The sequence below is a fragment of the Sphaerodactylus townsendi genome, linkage group LG17, assembly GCF_021028975.2.
Source record: "Sphaerodactylus townsendi isolate TG3544 linkage group LG17, MPM_Stown_v2.3, whole genome shotgun sequence".
NCBI lineage: Eukaryota > Metazoa > Chordata > Lepidosauria > Squamata > Sphaerodactylidae > Sphaerodactylus > Sphaerodactylus townsendi.
This window is the reverse complement of record NC_059441.1, coordinates 11291378-11312630: the sequence shown is the minus strand read 5'-3', so window position 1 is coordinate 11312630 and position 21253 is coordinate 11291378. Positions and strand designations below refer to the sequence as shown.

Sequence of the window (21253 nt, the reverse complement as noted above, 5' to 3'; positions counted from 1 at the left end):
GAGGGAATAGCAGTGAACGCACGGGCACGGACAGCCCAAGCCGTGAACTGCTTTTGAAACATTCAGACATGACTCGAAATTAAGAAAGGAAGGTCTTACCTTTGTAGAATTCCCAAGATGTTGAACAAAGTCCTCCGCTCCCCTTGCTAAAGTGTCCACAGTTTTTTTCCAAATCCTCAATTCGCACGGCAAGGTCTGTTAGAAGCAATGAACTCCGGCCGAAGGGGAACTATTTCCCAGAAATGCCCGATGTTGAGAACTGATCATGGCTCTCGGTTGTGGAAGGCTGGAGTGAAAAGGAAAAGAGACCAAAAAAAATCAGGAAAATGTTAACTCAGGGCAGCGCTCAGGGCTACGCCACTAATCAAAATCTAATCTAGTACAGTGAGCAGTTAGCTAGGGGAAGTGCTGTACCTTCACCCCACAAAGACAGTCATTAAAAACAAGTGGGTGTCCAATGAAAACTGAGAAAAAGCACTTTACACTGATAAATGGCGAAGAAAAATATAGTAATAGGACCACAACTACTGTTGCACTCTGGCTGTAACTAAGGCCCCTTCCGCACACGCAAAATAATGCGTTTTCAAACCACTTTCACAACTGTTTGCAAGTGGATTTTGCTATTCCGCACAGCTTCAAAGAGCACTGAAAGCAGTTTGAAAGTGCATTATTCTGCATGTGCGGAATGAGCCTAAGTTTTCAAATATGTATATCTATATACATGAGTTTATAACCTGCCACTACAATGTTGATAATTTAAATGCGCGTTCATCGTATGACCGTATTATGGCTATTTAATTTTTTTATATGAAGTATATGAAATATAAAATATGAAATATAATGAAATATAAAAAATATGAAATATAAAAAATATGAACAATGGTATAAACTTATGTATATAGATATACATATTTGAAAACTTAGTTACAGCCAGAGTGCAACAGTAGTTGTGGTCCTATGAAGAAAAATATAGTACACAATTGGTTGTGGTGGGTTTTCCGGGCTGTGTGGCCATGGTCTGGTAGATACACAGTGTTGATACACCACATAGTACACGATGTTGATGTGGAAAACATGTGCACACGGAAAATTTTGGGAAAGGGGGCATACAGTCACCAAACTTTTTTTTCCTAGCCTCCCCCCCCCCGCCCCCCAATTACATACTGAAACCAAATTACCCCACAAGAATTAAATACCGAGTCTGGTGCACATTATATCATGTCCTGAACATACAGAGTGTGTATGATGATCAGTGGATCGGTGGTTCATAGGTTGGACTGGATCTTAAAAAGTTATGTTATGTCTTTCTTTATAACCTGCCACTACAATGTTGATAATTAAAATGCATGTTCATCGTATTACCGTATTATGGCTATTTAATTTTTTTTTAAAAAAGAACAAAACAAAACAAAGTAAAAAAAAGAATAAGGTTGCAGAATGGGTCTCAGTGGAATCCTGTTTCTGTGACAAGTTAGATCCTCGGACTCTACGCAGCATTGCATACTAGCATTCTTTAAAAAAAAAAAAGAATGGCTGATTCTGCATGGGCCAAAAACAGTGGTGTGAAAATGGTGTAAAAACAGTATAAACCCTTTTACACCATTTTAAACTCTTTCACACCATTTTCACACCGTTTTCACACCGCTGTTTTTGGCCCATGTGGAATGAGCCAATGTTTTTAGGGGATTTCATCCAGGAGGTGTATTTTACAAAAAAGCAAAGCATGCACTTGCTAGACTTTCACCACTACATGTACAGACTAAGGCCCTTTCCGCACTTGCAGAATAATGCACTTTCAATCCACTTTCAATGCACTTTGCAGCTGGATTTTACTGTGTGGAATAGCCAAATCCACTTGCAAACAATGGTGGAAGTGGATTGAAAGTGCATTATCCTGCAGGTGCAGAAGGGGCCAGGGTCTCAAAACAGCTGCAAAACATGTAGCCTCCACAGTACATCTCTCCTGTGCTTTAAACTCACCAGGTAGTCTATGGGCGTTTCCCCACTCACCATGATCCCCCCTATGCCGCGCACAGCTCTCAGCGCGTGGCATCCCTGGCGTGCGCCCGGGCATCCCCACAACCCTGCGCTCTGCGTGTAGTCATCAAAAGGCGCCATTTACAAGAGCGCCAGGGATGCTGCGCGCTGAGGGGGCGCGACAGCGGCAGCATCGGGGCGGCTGCGCTATCACCGCCCCTGTAATGGGGAGTGCCGGCGGACCCCACGCTACTTGAAGAGAGTAGTGCGGGGCTTAAGGTAAGCGGGGAAAGGCCCTATCTTTCAGACTAACCCGCCTCGCATGGGTGTTGTAAAGCTAAAACAGGAAGGCAGCGCAAAAAGAACAGCAAATCTCTGAAAAAGCCAACCAGCTGCCTGATCATAGCAATACATCTTTGTACACTGTATTCCTGCAAAACTGATTTATGTTTCTCTTTGAATGTCGACCCCCCCAAAAAAAGATCCAAAACTTTAAAAAGCACATCTAAAGATAAGTCTAAACACAACATAATGACCGGGAATAAAAGCTACTCCAACATGGCAGCAGTTAAAGGCAATTCCAGCACGGGAAAGCAAACACACACACACTGAATTGGGAAGGTCGCCAGGAAGGCGGTGGATTTTGACCTTAGGGTGAGGTCCAGCTGCAGTAGAAGCAATGATCTGGGTTTTGTTGTGTTTCCAAAGCAAAGACAGCTTTGTGTTTCCAAATCAAATCAAGCTTTTGACAGCAGAGAAAAGATCAAGAGGCCAAGCCAACAGAGCTCACTCTAGCTTTCTCAAGACCAAGCTGAGCAGCAGTGGTGTAGTGGTTAAGAGCAGGTGCACTCTAATCTGGAGGAACCGGGTTTGATTCCCCGCTCTGCCACTTGAGCTGTAGAGGCTTATCTGGGGAATTCAGATTAGCCTGTGCACTCCCACACACGCCAGCTGGGTGACCTTGGGCTAGTCACAGTTCTTCTGAGCTCTCTCAGCCCCACCCACCTCACAGGGTGTTTGTTGTGAGGGAGGAAGGGCAAGGAGATTGTAAGCCCCTTTGAGTCTCCTTACAGGAGAGAACGGGGGGATATAAATCCAAATCTCCTCCTCCTCTTTTCTTCTTCTTCTTCTTCTTCTTCTTCTTCTTCTTCTTCTTCTTCTTCTTCTTCTTCTTCTTCTTCTTCTTCTTCTTCTTCTTCTTCTTCTTCTTCTTCTTCCTCCTCTTCTTCTTCTTCCTCTTCTTCTTCTTCTTCTTCTTCTTCTTCTTCTTCTTCAAAAGCTGCTGGGGAACACACGGCTATTTCCAACGTCCACCGTTGCCAGCGTGGTGTAGTGGTTAAGAGCAGGTGGATTCTAATCTGGAGAGCTGGGTTTGATTCCCCATTCCTCCACCTGAGTGGCAGAGGCTTATCTGGTGAACCAGATGTGTTTCCACACTCCTACATTCTTGCTGGGTGACCTTGGGTCAGTCACAGTTCTTCGGAACTCTCTCAGCCCCACCTACCTACCTCACCAGGTGTCTGTTGTGGGGAGAGGAAGCCATCTTGAGTCTCCTTACAGAAGAGAAAGGTGGGGTATAAATCCAAACTACTCCTCCTCCTCCTCCTCCTCTTCTTCTTCTTCTTCATTTATTATTATTTTATTTTACTAGATTGCATAGACCACCAAATCCCCCAAAGGGCTCTGGGCAGCGTGCAATAGCAGCAATACAACAATAAAATACAAACATAAACATTAAACATTAAAATTCCTTAAAGTCACAGTCGCAGCATCGTCATAAAAGCCACATTGATTGATTGACGGTGTCCAATCCAAAGGCCGGGAGGGGAGCAGCAATGCCAAAATTAACAAGAATACGATACAGGGGCAATGCCAGAGATGGTGTAAAAATATAATGCAGGGGCATCAAGAACGGACAGGCAATCCGCAACCGGCCTCCCCGAAGGCCCGGTGGAACAACTCCATTTTGCAGGCCCAGCGGAACGCACCAACGTCCCGCAGGGCCCTAACAGCAGATGGAAGAGTGTTCTACCAGGCAGGGGCCAGGGCAGTGGTGGGATCCAAAAATGTTAGTAACAGGTTCCCATGGTGGTGGGATTCAAACTGTGGTGTAGCACCAATGGGGCTGGGCAGGGCACAACGGGGGCGTGGTCGGGCATTCCAGGGCGGGGCTGTGGCAAGGACGCAGCCGCTGCGCCTGTCCTTGGGCGGGAAACGAATGCACGCAGGCGCAGGCTGCCACGCACGCTGGTGCACCTCCTGCTAGACTGCTTCGAGTTCTGCGCACTACTGCTGAGAGGAGGGGCATAACTAAGGCAAAAATCACGTGGCAAAATCACCCATTAGCAACCCCCTCTCGGCACACACAAATAATTAGTGATCTACTCTCGGGAACTTGTGAGAACCTGCTGGATCCCACCTCTGGGCCATGGGCGTAAAAGCGTTCCTCGAGGTTTTGGCTACAAGAGCAATTCCAAACTAAAGGAGGCCTCCATGACGCAGATTAGGAACGAACGACCTCAGCCCGGCGGCACGCCGCAAAGCGCTAACTGAATTCACTCCATTGACAATTATGATGAACGCAGGTAACGTGAAATTGATTTAAAGATTATCAGCCAAGGAGCTAAACAGCCGTGACTAAAATGCTCCAGCTTGGAGAATGGCTTAGCACACGGGGGCGGGGGGGAGGGAGGTGCAGAACGTGAGGCCTTCAGCTCTGCTAACAAGAGGTCACTTAGCAGCAGGTACCCAAATAGCTGGTGACGCTTCAGCGTTGGAAGGTCAGGAGGCAACGCATCGTGCCCCCCCCCCCCCAGGTTGTGTTTAAAAGGCTTCGGCCACAAAAATGTTGACAGGGAGCGCAAATGAAAAGTGCAGAGGCGCACTCGCACGGCTCGTTACAAGAACGGCGAAGGCGCACGAGTGGAAACGCACCCATCTGAGATGGGGCGCCCGCTGAGCGACAGCCGGACCAAAGTGCTCGAGCTAAATTAAATCTGGCGACTCTGCCCCAAATGCATCAATAAACGTTCCTGTTTCCCACAGCGACTGCTAATCTGGATCTCGGAAAGAGTCAGCTCCGTAATTAACTGGTAAGGAGGGGGTGCAGGTCAATGGGAAAGCACCTGTTTTGCATTATACGGTCCCCAGCTTCCACCCCGAGCATCTTCAGTTAAAATATCTCCAGTAGCGGGGCTCGGAAAGATCTTGGAGATCTTTAGCCACCGTAGATCAGGGGTCTGCAACCTGCGGCTCTCCAGATGTTCATGGACTACCAATTGGCCATGCTGGTGTAACCTCAGCTTGTGGGTTCTGTGGGGCAGAACTTGGAATGAGTTTGCAACAACAATTTTTAAAAACAAAATGGTTTACTTTCTTAACATGTAACAGCAACATTTAACATCACACTTCAAGGTCCTGTTCAGGTTGCATTTTCAAGTCCTCAGATTTACAGTCTACTGATACTGCCAAGTCCAATTCTTCTTTGCAAGTGGGTTGGCTCCTGAAGACTCCAAGGGCTTGGTGAACAGGATTCAACATAATGAAGGTTTCCAGGGGAACTCTCACACATTACAACCACAAAAAGAAACCCTTAACAAGGTGTTAAGGGCTTATACAAACCAAGGTCCGAGTCTGGTAGCCTTGTCTCCTCCAAACTACATGAGCTCTGCAGCCTCTTGCTGCTTTGAGTCTCCACCCCTTACTGGGTCAACCCATTCTGAGCATGGGGGTTACACTGGCAGGGGCTGATGGGATTTGTAGTCTATGAACATCTGGAGAGCTGCAGGTTGCAGACCCCTGCCTTAGATTCTGAGCTTGGAATCTAAGCAGGGCTGGCCCTGGTTGGTGTTTGGACGGAAGACCACCAAGGAAGTCCAGGTTTGCTATGCAGAGGCAGGCAATTCATCTCCAGCTTTCACCTGCGTGGCCCAGGCCAGCCTTCTTTCATCAGCTCTCAGAAGCTAAGCAGGGTCAACCTGCTTAGGATGGGAGACCACCAAGGGAGTCCAGGGTTGCTAGGCAGAGGGAGCAATGGCAAAACCAACTCTGAATGTCTCTTGACTGGAAAACCGTATGGGGTGGCCATAAGTCAGCTGCAACTTGCTGGCGTTTTACAAACATACGCGCATTTTGGGTGGATGGACCAATGTTACTACTCCAAGTAGAATGACAGTAGAAACCTGTAGCTTCCTTCTACGGAGAGAGACCCTTCATCTATCAAGGTCGGATTGCCTGCTGGGACCAGTAATGATTCTGCAGAGTCTCAGGTAAAGGTCTTCCAGATCTCCTCCTACCTCTTCCTTCTGACTACCTGTTCCTTCCAACCTACCTATTCCTTTCTTCCAGATCTCCTCCTACTTGTTCCTTCTGACTAACATAGAAGTATCCTGATGGGTCGGACCAGTGGTCCATCTAGTCCAGCATCCTGTCTCACACAGAGGCCAACCAGTTCCTCTGGAGGTCCAACAACAGGGCATAGAGGCCAAGACGTTCATGAGAACATCAGAAGAGCCCTACTGGATCAGACCAGTGGTCCATCTAGTCCAGCATCCTCCCTCTGACAGAGGCCAACCAGTTCCTCTGGAGGTCCAACCACAGGGCATAGAGCAGGGGTAGGGAACCTGCGGCTCTCCAGATGTTCAGGAACTACAATTCCCATCAGCCCCTGCCAGCATGGCCAATTGGCCATGCTGACTGGGGCTGATGGGAATTGTAGTTCCTGAACATCTGGAGAGCCGCAGGTTCCCTACCCCTGGCATAGAGGTTAAGGTCTTCATAAGGACATCAGAAGAGCCCTGCTGGATCACACCAGTGGTCCACCTAGTCCAGCATCCTGCCTCTCACAGAGGCCAACCAGTTCCTCTGAAGGTCCAACAACAGGGCATAGAGGCCAAGGCATTCATGAGAACATCAGAAGAGCCCTACTTGATCAGACCAGTGGTCCATCTAGTCCAGCATCCTGTCTCTCACAGAGCCAACCAGTTTCTCGGGAGGTCCAACAACAGGGCATAGTGGCCAGGGTCTTCCCCTAATCTTGCCTCCTGGTGCTGGTATTCCCAGGTTTACTGAATGGCAAATTGGCATGGGGCGACTTAAACAGGCCCCGCCCCCAGCATCTCCATTAACTCCAAAGCATCTGAAACTGTATTTCCTGAGAGCCAGGAAAAACTGAAGGGTCCCTAACGTCTGGGGAGTGGGCCACCTAAAACCACACCCCCTCCATCTGTTCCCCACTGAAACTCACACCTAAGATGCTTTCACCCCCACCGAGAAAAATCCACATCCCTGAGATGTTCTGATGCCCACACTGGGTGAAACTTACATATACTTATAAATTCTCGCCCAGCTGGTCCGAAGGCAGCCTGGAGAACGTCCCAGCAGGGCGTCTGCGGCAGCTCCAATGAGAACCTTGCAGCAGCTTCAAAGCCAGCCAATTTGTTCTTTTGGCACATGATGAATGGATAGCGGAGAAAAGAGGATCGGGCTGAAAAATCTGTTGATCTTTCGAGTGCCACCTTATTATTTTGCCTGGCAGGATTGGCAGCGGGGAAAACTGAGCTCCTTTGTGGAAGTGCGTGCCCCACACCCTGCTCTGCCTATTCAGAATTTCCAGCTCTCACATGGATGAATGAATTCAGAACCACAAAGATCCACACTATGAATAATTCTCCCCCAAAAGAGAGCATCTCTCTTCAGCTATTGGCATAAAAAAAAAACCGGCAATGGGAAATGCTTCTGATAGCTGGTGATCGGATCGGATCTGATCAGAAGAAGAAGAAGGAGGAGGAGGAGGAGGAGGAGGAGGAGGAGGAGGAGGAGGAGGAGGAGGAGGAGGGGGGGGGGGAGGGAGGGAGGGAGGGAGGGAGGGAGGGAGGGAGGGAGGGAGGGAGGGAGGAAGGAAGGAAGGAAGGAAGGAAGGAAGGAAGGAAGGAAGGAAGGAAGGAAGGAAGGAAGGAAGGAAGGAAGGAAGGAAGGAAGGAAGGAAGGAAGGAAGGAAGGAAGGAAGGAAGGAAGGAAGGAAGGAAGGATGGAGTCTATGGTATAGTCTGATCTCATCAGATCTTGAAAGTGAAGCAGAGTCCATGCTTGGAAGAAGAAGGAGGAGAAGGAAGGAGGAAGAAGAAGTAGAGTTGGATTTATATCCCCCTTTCTCTCCTGTAAGGAGACTCAAAGGGGCTTACAATCTCCTTGCCCTTCCCCCCTCACAACAAACACCCTGTGAGGCAGGTGGGGCCGAGAGAGCTCCGAAGAACTGTGACTAGCCCAAGGTCACCCAGCTGGCATGTGTGGGAGTGCACAGGCTAATCTGAATTCCCCAGATAAGCCTCCACAGCTCAAGCAGCAGAGGAGGGAATCAAACCCGGTTCTCCAGATTAGAGTGCACCTGCTCTTAACCACTACACCACTGCTGCTCCAAAGGAACTTTGTCCCACAACCAACATACCCACAAACAAAATCAAAGAATGTTAAGCAAAACAGTGAGCCGTGTCCTGCACAGATATGCTTCTGTTGTCCTCCTGTGGCTAATTTGACTAATGTTTCCTTGCCTGGTTGCCTGCAGAACATGCATACTCGGCAGAAGCAAATATTTTCATGCCTCTGACAGCATTGTCGGCATCCCTTCATTTCCAGGATGTCAGCCACATCACAAGCTGCAAACAAACCCAGCCGGGCAAAGCTCGGAAAAGGAAACAAACATATTCACAGGGAAGGTGGTCTGGTGGGTATCTCCCCTAGCCACACACACACAGGCTATGTGGGATTCCCTGTTTTCAGTGCAACTATTGAGTTATTAGAGTTATGATACCTTGACTACAAAGAGGCTACGGTGAGAAGAAATGGGATCCTTTTCCGGTCAGAAAAAAGGCCGACAATTCTCCAGAATGGTGCAGTGGTGAAGAACAGGTGGCTTCTAATCTGGAGAACCGGGTTTGATTTTCCACTCCTCCACCTGAGTGGCAGAGGCTTATCTGGTGAACCAGATGTGTTTCCACACTCCTACATTCCTACTGGGTGACCTTGGGCCAGCCACAGTTCTCTCTGAACTCGCTCAGCCCCACCTGCCTCACAAGGTGTCTGTTGTGGGGAGAGGAAGGGAAAGGAGCATGGAAGCTCCCTTGAATCGCCTTACGGGAGAGAAAGGTGGGGCATAAATCCAAATTACTACTACTACTCTTCCTTACTTAAAAGGTTACTGACTCCCACCTACCCTGGATGCTGGCTTTTAGTGGCTACTAATTTTACATAGAATGGATTCCATATTACCCCAGACTATAAGTACAGCCAAGTGCATTACTTCCGAAGATGCTCAGAAAGGAAGAAAAGATTGGAACAGAGAGAACGGACTCCAGGAGCACTCAGGTGAGGCCTGATTTTTTTCCCCCCGCACGATCAACAGCAGGTGTGCAGCGCCCCTTCCAATTAATTACACCCCAGACCTGGCACCTTCCATGAAAATATTCCCCCTTTTAAAAAAAATTTTCACTCCACAGACGTCAGATTCAACCCAGAAGGCTCACAAATATTTGCAAAGGTGTCAGCTAAGTCTCCAGCCGTGCGCTCCGCTGGCTGCAAATGTATTTGCCGAGTGTGATTCGAGGGGAGGGAAGAACGCAAATTAAGCCCGGCTGCAAAGATTAAGGCTCCTGTTAAGGTACGAGTTTGAATTCAGAGGAAGTCGGGGAAAGAGAGAATGACAACGTAAATTGGAAAGGAAGGAAGGAAGGAAGGAAGGAAGGAAGGAAGGAAGGAAGGAAGGAAGGAAGGAAGGAAGGAAGGAAGGAAGGAAGGAAGGAAGGAAGGAAGGAAGGAAGGAAGGAAGGAAGGAAGGAAGGAAGGAAGGAAGGAAGGAAGGAAGGAAGGAAGGAAGGAAGGAAGGAGGGGGGAGGAAGAGAGGGAGGGAGGGAGGGAGGGAGGGAGGGAGGGAGGGAGGAGGAGGAAAGAAAGAAGGAAAGAAAGAAAGAAAGAAAGAAAGAAAGAAAGAAAGAAAGAAAGAAAGAAAGAAAGAAAGAAAGAAAGAAAGAAAGAAAGAAAGAAAGAAAGAAAGAAAGAAGAAAGGGAGGGAGGGAGGGAGGGAGAGAGAGAGAGAGAGAGAGAGAGAGAAAGAAAGAAAGAAAGAAAGAAAGAAAGAAAGAAAGAAAGAAAGAAAGAAAGAAAGAAAGAAAGAAAGAAAGAAAGAAAGAAAGAAAGAAAGAAAGAAAGAAAGAGAGGGAGGGAGGGAGGGAGGGAGGGAGGGAGGGAGGGAGGGAGGAAAGAAAGAAAGAAAGAAAGAAAGAAAGAAAGAAAGAAAGAAAGAAAGAAAGAAAGAAAGAAAGAAAGAAAGAAGAAAGAAGAAAGAAGAAAGAAGAAAGGGAGGGAGGGAGGGAGAGAGGGAGAGAGAGAGAGAGAAAGAAAGAGAGGGAGGGAGGGAGGGAGGGAGGGAGGGACTAAGGGAGGAAGAGAGGAAGAGAGGAAGAGAGAAGGAGGAGGAAAGAAAGAAAGAAAGAAAGAAAGAAAGAAAGAAAGAAAGAAAGAAAGAAAGAAAGAAAGAAAGAAAGAAAGAAAGAAAGAAAGAAAGAAAGAAAGAAAGAAAGAAAGAAAGGGAGGGAGGGAGGGAGGGAGGGAGGGAGGGAGGGAGGGAGAGAGAGAGAGAGAGAAAGAAGAAAGAAGAAAGAAGAAAGAAGAAAGAAGAAAGGGAGGGAGAGAGGGAGGGAGAGAGGGAAGAGAGGAAGAGAGAAGGAGGAGGGAGGAGGAGGAGGAATTAAGGGGAAGAGAGGAAGAGAGGAAGAGAGGAAGAGAGAAGGAGGAGGAAAGAAAGAAAGAAAGAAAGAAAGAAAGAAAGAAAGAAAGAAAGAAAGAAAGAAAGAAAGAAAGAAAGAAAGAAAGAAAGAAAGAAAGAAAGAAAGAAAGAAAGAGAAATGGAAAAACGAACTGGTCGATATTTCACGAGGAAAAACCAAAACTGAATAGAGGATGCCAGAATCAAAGCAGGCGGCTTTTGAAAGTCAGCCTCCACCTTCTCTGTCCAGCACAACTACTGTTGATCCCCTGAGCCCTTAAGACCTGCTGTGCCCAGTCCTTTGACTTCTGTCTGAACTTTCAGATCCTTTATTTTTTCGGGGAGGGGGAACCTGACTGAATTGTCCTCTACATATCTCACTCCGGGGACTTGCTTGCTCTCTGCCATTTTGTTTTGCTGCCGTGGGATTTCCCCCCAGAAAATCAGGGAGCATTCTGTCATCCCAGCCTCCAGCTGCAGTTCAGCCAACGTGGCATAGTGGTTAAGAGCAGATGCGCTCTAATCTGGGGAACCGGGTTTGATTCCCCGCTCTGCCGCTTGAGCTGTGGAGGCTTATCTGGGGAACCAGATTAGCTTGTGCTCTCCAACAGACGCCAGCTGGGTGACCCTAATAGTCACAGTTCTTGGGAGCTCTCTTGTCGCAGGGTGTTTGTTGTAAGGGTGGGGGAGGGAAAGGAGATTGTAAGCCCCCTTGAGTCTCCTTACAGGAGAGAAAGGGGGGATATAAATCCAAACTACTACTCCTCGTTTTCTTCTTCTTCTTCTTCTTCTTCTTCTTCTTCTTCTTCTTCTTCTTCTTCTTCTTCTTCTTCTTCTTCTTCTTCTTCTTCTTCTTCTTCTTCTTCTTCTTCTTCTTCTTCTTCTTCTGCTGCTGCTGCTGCTGCTGCTGCTTCTGCTGCTGCTGCTCCTCCTCCTCCTCCTCATGGTAGTACAGTCCAGACACAGGGCTTCCAGCTCATCAAGAACACGCCCCAAGTTTTCTGAGCATCCCCCTCTTCTACAATCCTCCTCCCATACCTTATGTCCATCCGCACGGGTCCTTGGCAGAATCTTGCCACCACTACAGGATCAACCAGCTAAAAATTCCCTTCTCCAAGAATGGCCTCCGGGTCACCGCGTCTTTTAGAAGAATGGGGAAGACCACCCCACGATGCCAAAGCATTTCGCCTTCCTCGACAGGTTCTCGGCCTGGAGCTCATGATTTGCCACTGGGTATTTTAAGACATGTTTTTACGATGCTTCGCTTTTACGAGTTGGTAATGGAATGCGTTTTTAAAAATAATTTTACAGCGTTTCTGTATTATCATTTGTTGGTGGGGGATGCTTTCAGGCCTTTGGTGAGGATAAAATTCAGCAGATAAAATTAAACGGTGCCGTCGTTTGGCGCGTGCAGCCACTCGCTCTGTTCCGGCGGGCTCGCCTCTTCTGTTATGGGGAGCTGAGCCCTTATCTTTCCATTTTGGGAGTCTACAGAGACCCTATCGAAACCTAGGCCGAATTCCCACTGAAAATGTAATCCAGATTCAACCAGGTTTCAAAAGAATAGGCACCTTTTCATCCAGGTTCCAACATCCGCACTGCAGCATGTTTCCAGTGAAGTCTAGGAAACTGAAAGGCGTGCTACACACTGGCTCTGGTGACCGTAAACAATATGTTATCAACCTTTTATATTTAAATTAGTTTCCTTACTATTTACGTTGCACACATTGTCAGTCTAGTGAAGTCTAGGCCTGCTGTCAGGGGTGCAATTGTTAAGCTAGCAGCACCAAAATTTCAGAGTAACTTTTGGAGACCCTCCTGATGATACCACCCAGGTTTGCTGAAGTTTGGTTCACGGAGGCCAAAGTTATGGACCCTCAAATGTGTGGCCCCCATCTCCTATTAGCTTCCATTGGAAACAATGGGGGATGGGGGCACCCCCTTTGGGAGTCCACATAGCTTTGGACATCTCTATTAACCACAAAACCTGGGTGGTATCAGTAGGAGACTCCCCTGATGATACCATCCAGGTTTGGTGAAGTTTGGTTCATGGGGGGCAAAGTTATGGACCCTCAAATGTGTGGCCCCCATCTTTTATTAGCTTCCATTGGAAACAATGGGGGATGGGGGCACCCCCTTTGGGGAGTCCATAGCTTTGGATCCCCTGGACCAAACTTCACAAAACCTGGGTGGTATCAGTAGGAGACTCCCCTGATGATACCGTCCAGGTTTGGTGAAGTTTGGTTCATGGGGGGCAAAGTTATGGACCCTCAAATGTGTAGCCCCAATCTCCTATTAGCTCTTATTGGCGTGTTTTGAAAAAGGTGCATATACAAGCAGATCCAGGAAAATCCCATGATAGGGGGGGGGGGGGCACCAGAAACGGGACAGATCTGTGTTCTGCGGTTCGGCAGTGGGGAGATCGCGAGGAAACCTGGATATTTCGGGTGGCTATCCTAGGATCAATCGCCAGTGGGAAATCGCCCCTAGTCTCAGAAACAAACGCCTCGTCTTGATCGTTCCTTGAGGATGGGGCGAAGCATCGTTTAAGAGGGGGGCGATCCCATGTGAAGGATTGACGGTGCGAGAGGGCCCCGACGAGGCTGCATGGACATCTCTGATCAGTTGCACTTCGAGCCCCGCAAACCTTTCTTCGTTCGAAATCAAACCACTGGGTCTTGGCTACGGCTGACACACACACACACACACACACACACACACACACACACACACACACACACACACACACACACACACACACACACACACTCCTGTTGCCTTGCAGGCCCTTTGCTTCACCACTGCAACAGACCGCTGTTCAACTCAGTTCCCCCCTTCCCATACTGTTCGCAATCCACAATCCTCAGTTCCCAACATCAATTTCTCGTCCAGTATTTTTAAGCGGGGCGAGCAGGCGTGTCTACAAAGAGGCCCGACCTAGGAGGCCCTTCAGAAACATCCAGAAAGCTCAGTTTCCCCAGCTGAAAGAAATGGCACGCCCATGAACATATTTACTTATGCATGCTTCGTATGAATTTAGGCTCTCTTCAGACGTCGCCACTGAACCGTGAGTTAATTAAGCTAACTATGGTTAATGCGGTTCTCTGAACGCTGGCCGCTCCACCAATTATGGTTAGTCATGGTCTGTCAAAACTGGGCTCTGAAGGTTTATTAAGCATAGTTAGTGTTAAATGTGGCTTCGTGTGACACCCTGACTTAAGTCCACCTTGTTTTCCGGTAAGGTTGCCACCCTACAGGCGGGGGCCAGAGATCTCCCAGAATTACTACAGAACCGCAGTTGAGGAGGAGGAGGGGAGGGGAGGGGAGGGAGGGAGGGAGGGAGGGAGGGAGGGAGGAAGGGAGGGAGGAAGGAAGCAAGGAAGCAAGGAAGCAAGGAAGCAAGGAAGCAAGGAAGCAAGGGAAGCAAGGAAGCAAGGAAGGTGTCTATGGTATAGTCTGATCTCATCAGATCTTGGAAGTGAAGCAGAGTCCATGCTTGGAAGGAGGAGGAGGAGGAGAGGGAGGAGGGAGGGAGGGAGGGAGGAAAGGGAGGAAGGGTGGAAGGAAGGAAGGAAGGAAGGAAGGAAGGAAGGAAGGAAGGAAGGAAGGAAGGAAGGAAGGAAGGAAGGAAGGAAGGAAGGAAGGAAGGAAGGAAGGAAGGAAGGAAGGAAGGAAGGAAGGAAGGAAGGAAGGAAGGAAGGAAGGTGTCTATGGTATAGTCTGATCTCATCAGATCTTGGAAGTGAAGCAGAGTCCATGCTTGGAAGAAGGAGGAGGAAGAGGAGGAGGAGGGGAGGGAGGGAGGGAGGGAGGGAGGGAGGGAGGGAGGGAGGGAGGAAGGAAGGAAGGAAGGAAGGAAGGAAGGAAGGAAGGAAGGAAGGAAGGAAGGAAGGAAGGAAGGAAGGAAGGAAGGAAGGAAGGAAGGAAGGAAGGAAGGAAGGAAGGAAGGAAGGAAGGAAGGAAGGAAGGAAGGAAGGAAGGAAGGAAGGAAGGAAGGAAGGAAGGAAGGTGTCTATGGTATAGTCTGATCTCATCAGATCTTGGAAGTGAAGCAGAGTCCATGCTTGGAAGAAGGAGGAGGAGGAGAGGGAGGGAGGGAGGGAGGGAGGGGGGGGGGGAGGAAGGAGGAAGGGAGGGAGGAAGGAAGGAAGGAAGGAAGGAAGGAAGGAAGGAAGGAAGGAAGGAAGGAAGGAAGGAAGGAAGGAAGGAAGGAAGGAAGGAAGGAAGGGGAAAGAGGCAAGGAAGGAAGGAAGGAAGGAAGGAAGGAAGGAAGGAAGGTGTCTATGGTATAGTCTGATCTCATCAGATCTTGGAAGTGAAGAGTCCATGCTTGGAAGAAGGAGGAGCAAGAGGAGGGAGGGAGGGAGGGAGGGAGGAACTGGTGGGGAGGGAGGAACTGGTGGGAGGGAGGGAGGGAGGGAGGGAGGAAGGAAGGAAGGAAGGAAGGAAGGAAGGAATAAGGAAGGTACAGACAAAGGAAGGAAGGGAAGGAAGGAAAGGGAAGGAAGGAAGGAAGAGGAAGGGAAGGAAGGAAGGAAAAGGGAAGGAAGGAAGGAAGGAAGGAAGGAAGGAAGAAAGCAAGGAAGGAAGGAAGGAAAAGAAGAAGGAAGAGGAAGGAAGTTGAAGGTAAAGGAAGGAAGGAAGCAAGGAAGGCAAAGGTGGGGTCATATGGTATAGTCTGATCTCATCAGATCTCGGAAGTGAAGCAGAGTCCATGCTTGGAAGAAGGAGGAGGAGGAGGAGGAGGAGGAGGAGGAGGAGGCGGTTTAGATTTATATCCCACTTTTTCCTCCATAAGTAGGCAATTTCAAGGTGTAGCCTTTACAAGCTTCTTTCCCCTTCCCTCTCCCCACAACAGACACCTTGTGAGGTAGGTGGGGCTGAGAGAGTTAGGAGAGAACTGTGACTGGCCCAAGGTCACCCAGCAGGGAAGGAGCAGGGAAACAAACCCCTGCTCCCCAGATGAAGTTCTGCCACTCAGGGTGGAAAGGGAGTGGGGAATCAAACCCGGTTCTCCAGATTAGAATCCACCTGCTCTTAGCCTCACCTACCTCACAGGGTGTTTGTTGTGGGGAGGGGAAGGGAAAGGAGCTTGTAAGCCCCTTTGAGTCTTCTTACAGGAGAGAGAAAGGGGGGATATAAATCCAAACTCTTTTTCTTCTTCAGTTGGAAGACAGCCACAAAATGGCTGCTGCCACTTTCTTCATTCACACAGTCAAGATCCCTGCACTGTGGGGGCAGCTTCTGCCCAATTAATGTTTTGGGAAATCTGGACAAGCAAAAGATCCACCAGGCTCCGCCCACTTTCTAAAAAAACAACAGGTGGGGTTTGGGCCAAAGTGAGAGCTTGAGCAAAACATCCCCACTTCCTTAAAGAAAGCATCTTCCTTTGCAAAGAAAATCTACACTATTCCCTATGTGTATCTCGATGGGACAAAAGCTCGGCAGGAGTCTGTGCCTGCAACCCTGGGGAGTCCGAGATAACTTGAAGAAAATCTAACACAGGGGCAGGGGGCTGTCCCCTCTGGCTTGCTCCATAATTGATGAGCTCTAACACAGCGGGGAGAGAAACTGCATAAAAACCTAGGGAGGAAGGGATATGCAAGTATGACTCTGTACCAGGACTAGAAGCAAAGAATCGCCCAACTGGGCATTCCGAGCACCAAGAGGACAACACACTGCTGACGCCTCACAAATAATGGTACAGTGCTGATCTATGCAACATGGAACCGTACTAGAGGGCTTTTTAGCACGGGCAAACAGAACTGTGCTGTGATGAAACGGATAGGGAGTTGCATGGGTAAACGGATAGGACCGTGACTTGAAGTATAGCATTCCAGCCAAATTCTGCAAATATGCTACAGACTAGATGATGTCTGCATTTATTATTGCACCCAGGGACTTAATTATTATTGCATCCAGCCCGGACCCAGGACTCCCGTGATGGTGTTTCAGCCAAGCAATGAAGATAGATAAATAATGCATCACTTCATCTTTTTAAAAAAAAGCTCACACTTTGCTTCGGATTTTTGGGATTTCTGTTTGTTTTCAGATTTTTTTAAAGTCCATACCCTCCTATATTGTGTTGACTTAACCTGATCCAAAATTCATGCAATTTACTCTTGAGTCACCACTAAGAAAGGCAGGTGGCAAATACCAACCTAATGATGACGAAAAAACTTTGGTTCGGACTTTGGGGCAGGACTGGAATAAGATATCAGATATTAGATGGTCCTTATCTTTAGTGATCTTAGGCCACTTCGTCCCTCCAGTGTAGGGTTGCTAGATTCAATTTGGGAAATTACCCGGAGGTTTTGGAAGGCCGGAGCCCTCAGGTAGGGTGGGAGCTTAATGGAGGGGAAGGACTCTCTCACAGAGTGCCATAGCTGGAACAGTCCTCAGAGGTGAGGGTAAACTAAAATGGTGAAGTGTTGTCTGGAGTTCACGCCCTACAAGGAGAGGCTTAGGGAACCGGGGATGTTTCGTTTGGTGAAAAGAAAGTTAAGAGGGGACATGATAGCCATATTTGAAGGGATGTCATGTGGGTGAGCGGGTGAAGCAAGCCGTAATCTCTGCTGCTCCAGAGACTAGGAACCAGGGAGTCATGGGTTCAAGGTGCAGGGAAAGAGATTTCCACCCAAAACATCAGAAGCAAACTTCCTTGGACTGTCAGGGCTGGAATTCGACAGTGGAATCGCACTAATTCTAGAGTGTGTGGAGTCTCGACCTCAGGAAGGTTTTTAAACAGCTGCTGGATGGCCATCTGTCAGGAGTGTTTTAATTGGCGTGTGTTCCGGCATTGCAGGGGATTTGACCCTGATGTAGCCCTTGGGGTCTTTTTCCAACTCTAAGGACTTTACCATCCTCTCTCCAAAGCAAGTCACCTGGGAGGCCAAAAAAAATCCTCTCAACATAATCCCCACAAACACTTTGGGAGGTTTAAGAAGAAGAAGAAGAGTTTGGATTTATATCCCCACTTTCTCTCCTGCAGGAGACTCAAAGGGGCTTACAATCTCCTTTCCCTTCCCCCCTCACAACAAACACCCTGGGTAGGAAAAAAATGAGAGCTCAGAAGAACTAAAATAGCCCAAGGTCACCCGAAAGTTGCGTAATGTGGAGGTACAGGCTAATCTGAATTCCCAGATAAGCCTCCCACAGTCGAAGTGACAGCCGGGAATCAAACCCGGTTCCTCCAGATTAGATACACGAGCTCTTAACCTCCTATGCCACTGCTGCTCCTGTTTACAACCCTATTTCAAATCTAGAATATTGCTTCGTTTGAAAACACCCCACCACCACCATTTAATCCAATTTCTGAAATGGAAGCAGCATTATCTTCCACAAACTTAGCATGTCATCAACGGTGTGCCATGCGTAAATTGGGTTGCTTGGATTAAACGTGGTGACACAACACCTCAGGTACTAACAACTAAATAGATAATTGCCAGAGTTCTTGGAATGTCTCCCTTAAAATTTTCAATTTCAGAAGCTGCACTGCCGGACTGCTTAGTGCCAATGCAACCAAACTGTCCTGATAACTATGCTAGGAAGTTCTGTTTTTGTAAGGAAACGGTCCCTCTCCTCAATAGAAGACAGAGTGGGGAGGAGAAAAGCCGAGCACTGGCTTCACAAGATCTTTCCATTTGTCTACTCTATGCGTTTGGCGTATTGGCAGTGGAGCCGACGACGAAAATAGAGCCCAGCTCTTTTCAGAATAGCGATCTATTCAGTCGGAGTAGAAAGAGTGCTTTTGACATATTAAGCAGGTAATTTGTAAAGAATGTATTATAAGTTGACCTCTATCTTAAGAACAAATTTTTGTTGTTGTTCTGAAAGAGAGAGAGAGAGAGAGAGAGAGAGAGAGAGAGAGAGAGAGAGAAAGAGAGTCACCGACCAACAGCTTAGCGCGGTTATCTTACTCGGGACATGAAAGCCTTCCATGCTGCAAAGGAAGAGGCTCAATGGAGTTTTGCGTTCTGGAGATTTTCAGCACCATGGACAGCGCTGACCTTTCCCTTCACTTCCTGCCTAAACTCACAATGCAGTAAAGGAAGAGGAAATGGATGGTTCAATAGAAGGGATCTTGTCAGGAAGCTTTGGCGGAAGCCAAGCAGGGTCGGCATCCTGGTAAGCATTTGTATGGGGAGACCACCACAGGGAATGTCAGAGGGCTGAGTGATGAGGGAGGTAAGCAATGGCAAACCACTCCTGTTCGTCCCTTGCGTTAAAAACCCCATGGGGGTCACCATACGTCAGCTGCAACTTGACATGGGTTCCTTTGTAAAATGAACCAGAGGCTACTCTCCAGTCTCAAGAAGTCTCTCGATAGAGATTGTTCTTAAATTTGATTGGAGAGCCAGCGTGGTGTAGTGGTTAAGAGCAGGTGGATTCTAATCTGGAGAACTGGAGCTTGATCTCTTACCCCCACCACCACCTTGCGTGGTAGAGGCCCTATCTCAGTGGAACCAAAGATGTGCTTCTCTGCATTCTCTAAGGGCTGTTTCTTAAGTGAACGCTGGTCAAAGTTCTCTCAGGACTCTCTCAGCCCCACCTATCTCACAAGGTGCCTGTTGTGGGGAGAGGAAGGGAAAGGAGCTTATAAAACCACCTTGAGTCTCCTCACAAGAGAGAAAGGTGGGGTACAAATACAACCTTCTTCTCTTCTCTTCACCTTCACCTATACCGATGATGACGCTATGGAGGGGTGGATCCAGCAAATATGTGCAAATGGGTGAACGCTCAAAACCCCCGTGACCAGTGGTGGGATTCAGCCGGTTCGCACCACTTCGGCAGAACCGGTTGTTAAAACAGTGCTTGTAAGCAACCAATTGTTAAATTATTTGAATCCCACCACCGGAACCGGTTGTTAAATTATTTGAATCTTACCCTCCGCACTCCCCTTGAAAAGACAAACTATAAACAAAAGTGAAAATATAAGGCTGGCTTAATTCAAGATGGCTTCAGTCTCCATGGTTTCACCCCCCACAATGTGCAGGAAAAGCCTCCACCATTCATTCACCCCACATCAGTGACCTCTCTTATAACGTACACACTCCTCCAGAGCTCTTATCCTGGAGTGCTGACTGAATAACCCAAAAAAACAGGAATGCCCTCCGTTTTGTTGGATTGTTCAGTCTCCTTTCCTGTGCAACTGCTAATCCCAGCGAAGTCAAAAGGTTACAAAATCTTTGTAACCTGTATTCTAGTCATTGGTTTTGTGATTTCTCTCCTCCCACAGGAACGGTTCCCCAAAGCCACTCAGCTACCACTCATATAGTAGATGGATAGGCAAAAACAGCAGAAAAAACAGAAAAGCATTAATACAGCCTCTAGGAGCACATTCTGGCCCCTGCCGGTTCCCTCCCAAGCGCCCCTACTTTCCCACAATACAGAAGCGACATTTTTGCCAATGTTCAGTCATATCTAATATACATTTCCTTTATCGCCTAAGCTATAGACGGAGTCTGCAAAGTGAGGCCTGCTCCACAATTTAACCCTCGTAGCTTCCTCTCATTTCCACAGAAATAGGATTTTCCCAACGATTAGTAAACCCAACGCTCAGCAAACAATCCCATGGCTCAGTGTCATGTGAAAGCCTCGGGCTTGAGCTGGTCAGGAAACAAACACCTTTAGCGGGTATCTATCCCATGTGAATTGCGTAAAAACCTATGCAGCCCTCGAAATGCTCGGCGTTCATAATGAAGTTGTTCTCCGGAATAAGCAAGAATGAACACACCGCTGGGCCCAGAAGCAGTGCCCTCCTGTCCTGCTGCAATTCCTCACCTTGGACAAAGAACATAAGAACATAACAACTAGCCCGCTGGATCAGACCAGAGTCCATCTAAGTCCCACGGCATTCTGCTTAATGTCACAATGGCCCACCAGGTGCCTTCGGGGAGCTCACATGCACAGGATGGTGAAAGCAATGGCAACTTCCATGCTGCTGGGTTCTGGGCACCTGGTCTGCTCAGGCATTTGCAAAATCTGAGATCTGGCGAGGGATCAAGATTGGTAGCCATAGACTTAATTTCCTCCTCCATCAATCTGTCCAAAGCCCCTTTGAAAGATAATCCCAGGTTAGTGGCCATCACCCCCCCCTCCTGTGGTAAGTGGCTATATTCCAAACACCAATCACACGCTCATGGAAGAAGTGCTTCAGCTCTATTGAAGAATCCTAAATTCTTCCCCAGCATTTTCTAATGAATGCCCCTGGTTCTAGTATGGTGGAGAAAGAGAGAAAATTTCTCCCTGTCAAACATTTTCTACCCCTGCATAATTTTGCATAGACTTCAATCATATCCCCTCAGATCGTCTCCTCTCCAAACTAAAGAAAGTCCCAAACGCATGCGTAGCCTCTCCTCATAAGGAAGGTGTGCCTCCAATCCTTCAATCATCCCTACGTTCCTTCTCTGCAGTCTCCTCTATCTCTCTGATATCCTTTTGGATGATGTGGCGATTTACCAGAGACTGGAACATAGGACTCCAAGTGCCAGTCGCATCTATCGGCTTTATATGGGG

General features: G+C 48.0%; 1 long non-coding RNA gene across 1 annotated transcript in view; it reads right to left on the bottom strand.

Annotated features, from left to right (window-relative positions):
* Nucleotides 1–21253, bottom strand: part of LOC125446128 — a 202291-nt gene that overhangs the window by 139483 nt on the left and 41555 nt on the right. Inside the window, exon 2 of the long non-coding RNA XR_007246371.1 lies at nt 100–286. This is a non-coding gene — a long non-coding RNA (uncharacterized LOC125446128). The remainder of the gene's footprint in view (nt 1–99; nt 287–21253) is intronic.